The following is a 3,502-nucleotide window of genomic DNA, read 5'->3' as shown; positions in this document are numbered from 1 at the left end:
CGAAAAAAACTTTACGGGAGGTGAACAATACACAGGTAATGTTCTTGTATGGGGAACTGTTCTACGAGGTTACTGATGTAAAATATTACCCGCCACTGTTTGTTGTAGATAACAGCACCACGGGGTGTAGTACAGTATATCCTACCTGGCCCCTGGTGGCGTTATGATTGATTTATCCCCACCTAACTGGATGACACAAAGGTGAATATTCCTCTCAAAAACGTAGCATTAATAGACGTGCCTTAACTCTCCAATTTATGAATGAGAGCGATTGCTAGCTATCCACTATATTGTAGAACTTAAGTGGTACAGGTAAACCGTGTTGTTAAGCTTGGAGTGTGTGGGGTGTGTAGTCTTGCCTCTTGGTGCATTCACCTTCATTACGGCTCACCACAGCCTCCTCCTGGCCACTGACACCCTCACTCCACTACACTTCGTTTATACTTGTGTTCCCGGTGTTGTAAGCCTGGAGGGTTATCAAGTACGTGTGTTTCTGCAGACTATTTTCCAAATACCTCAGATAACATTTGGAGTCCCTGCTACCTGTATGGAAGAACCAGAATTGATATTGATATTGCAAAAAATTATCTACGAATCAAAGTATTACCAACTTTGAACAAGATAATTATTATTTTTTTCATTACATTCAACGAGAGAATAGTTTTTTGTTTAAAATTTCGTCTGTGTAACGATAGCTGTGGTGCGGTGTAAGCAGACGCTGTTGCTGACTACACCACTGCAACTCATCGTCTGGGTGATATTACCATTCTCTCATAGCTTCGTCTACCTTTTTGATAAGCTGGTTATGCTGCTGGTGACCGTGTCGTGCTCTGCATCTCATATTCTCACGACTGGCGTTCGAACCCCTGAGAGAGGGGCAAGGACCAGGTAACACGTGTTCAGCTGATGTGTGTGTGTGTGTGTGTGTGTGTGTGTGTGTGTGTGTGTGTGTGTGTGTGTGTGTTCAACCTAACTCACTCACGCCTCACAATACATCCTCGAGGCGTTGAAGTTGTGTGTTATAATTCATAATGAAACAGGTCAAGTGTCCAAGTATCACCTGGTTGGTCTCTCATTCCCAAGTGCCAGGCTGAGGAGAGTGCCAGACTGGGGAGAGTGCCAGACTGGGGAGAGTGCCAAACTGGGGAGAGTGCCAGGCTTGGGAAAGTGCCAGGTTGGGGAGGGGAGGAGGGAGAGATTGCCAGTGGCTGACCAAAACAAAATAGAGTGCCATAAAGGTTTAGTCTACCATTATCTGCCATGAAACTTTAACTAAAACACAAACAACCTTATCCTTTGCCCTTTATTGTTAAATATAGACATATATATATATCCCCCTCTCCCCCGTAAAGGTTGTATATGTTAAATGTATTGTACAGTGTCACCAGTGTTCAGTATGTATAAGCCTTAACTCTAAAGTGTTATAGGATTTTGGAACGGCCTGTAGGTTGTAGATTTATTATTGTATTATGATATGTTAAGTGAATTTAGCTGTTACTCTATTCACTAAATTGTCGCTATGTTCACCAAAGTTATGTTCTGTTGGCTGGATTTCATGTTATGTTGAATAAATTAATGTTGTGATTCTGTAAAAAAAAAATTATTCTTTGTTTTGGAAATTTATGCTGTGTTCAGTAGATCATAATTATGCGATGAAAAGCGAATTTCTGCTTTGATCAGGAAATTAATGTTATGTTGAGTGAATTTATTCCAGGTTAAAATTAATCTATGATCGGAAAATTTATGTCTTGTTCAGCCAGTTAATTCTATTTAGGAATTTCACTCTTTCTAGCAAATATTATTGAGGAAATTACGCTATTTTGAGCACATTCACACAATTATCTAGCACACATTTACGCTAAGTTCAGTAAATTAACTTATTACTATGACAACCTTATGCTCAAAGCTAACATATATTTGTAGTTTGTTCTTTATTAATGAGATTTTCCTTCTGTATTGGCTTCAGAATTTAGGCCCAAGAATATGCGCTTCTTTTCCGCGTTTAATAAAGATCTAATTTGTGTTCTGTGAATGTTTGGGAAAAGTTTCGTTTATGGGATGGAGAACTATTGTAATCTAACAGTTCTCCTTCTACTCTTCCGCATTGTAATGATATGGAAGAGGAATATCTTACACCTTCCCATATTGTACTATTATGGACGGGTTACCCTTATACCATCCAATCAATTACAATATGGTTAACCTTGTAAACCTTTCTCTCCCGGGTTACCCTTATACCATCCAATCAATTACAATATGGTTAACCTTGTAAACCTTTCTCTCCCATTTTGTAATATTATGGAAAGGGAGGAGGAGGGGGGGGGGGATTTACCTGTATACCTATCAATCATTACAATATGGGAGAGTAAATCACTAACCCTTCCATAATATAACAATATAGCCCCTTCCAATTTTGTGTTTGTATAATATAAACATGATAATATAACTTGTACATACAATCCGTAGGGCATTCTTGATTGATGCAACAATAACTTTGACTAGGTAGTGACGTAACATTTGCACACGGAAGGAAAAACAAAGAAAATTAAACACTACTAAGATTAAATACAACTGCTCAACAGCCAAAGAAAGTCGTTAAGTCGCTAGTGAGTGTTGCAAGGTTGTTGAAACGATGCTAACAGTGGCTTCCTTTAGCTGAGGTTAACCCGCCCCCACTCTCCTCCCCCATTGTTAGCTGGGGTATTTAGTTGTGGTTCCTGTTTTGGTGTGGTCCCCGTTAAGCCTCCCCCCGTGAGATCTTCGGTGATGTGGTCCTTGTTAGCTGTGGTCCCTTTTAGCTGTGGTCCGTTGCTAGTTGTGATCCTTTTAGCTGCGGTCCACTGTTAGTTGCGGTCGGTCCATTAGTTAAGGTCCCTGTTAGCTTTGGTGGGCCCTGTTTAGCTTTGCCTCGCCGTTGCTTCTCTGTTTGAAGACCAACGGGAGTCTTCTTCTTCCGTTTATTGTACATAGGATGATCTTCATATATATATATATATATAGTATGAATGTGTGTACTAGTCAGACTGTGATAAGGCTGTTTCATCTCTGGACGTGGAGGAACAAAAACAAGTCCTAAACTACCCACCCTGGTGACTGACGTGGAGGAACTCAAGTCCGACACGTCCAAACTATGTAATCCCATCGGCCTGTACTGGACGTGTAAAAGAGAACAGAGTATTGCTGCTTTGGACCTATTCATTCCCACGATCACAATATTAGCCATAACTTTGATGATTTTTTTGGACTTAAAGGATAAATATTTTAATGTCTTCCCTCTCTCTATGCTGAGGAATATTGGACGTGGGAAAAATAAATAAATACACCAATCAATAACACCCTGTTATCTTTACGTCCAATTACGTTGATGCTTTATGAACACAAAGAGGACCAAGTCCGACACGTCCAACCACCACCACGTCCATAAATGTAATATTGTGTATCGAGGAAAAAAAGGTAATATATGCCTAATTTTTCCCTTATTGTGTATATCCTGTTTCTTCAT

The 3,502-nt window shown here is 39.9% G+C and overlaps 1 long non-coding RNA gene across 1 annotated transcript; it reads right to left on the bottom strand.

Moving 5' to 3' along the window:
- Positions 1-931: 931 nt before the first annotated feature.
- On the bottom strand, positions 932-2,725 carry LOC121873250. Its single transcript, XR_006090211.1, has 2 exons — positions 2,275-2,725; positions 932-2,212 (listed from the first exon to the last, which is right to left on the bottom strand). It is a non-coding gene; the product is annotated as an uncharacterized LOC121873250 (long non-coding RNA).
- Positions 2,726-3,502: the final 777 nt, after the last annotated feature.

Source organism: Homarus americanus, unplaced genomic scaffold (assembly GCF_018991925.1).
Source record: "Homarus americanus isolate GMGI-L3 unplaced genomic scaffold, GMGI_Hamer_2.0 scaffold32929, whole genome shotgun sequence".
NCBI classification, from domain to species: domain Eukaryota; kingdom Metazoa; phylum Arthropoda; class Malacostraca; order Decapoda; family Nephropidae; genus Homarus; species Homarus americanus.
This window is presented reverse-complemented; position numbering and strand designations above follow the sequence as displayed.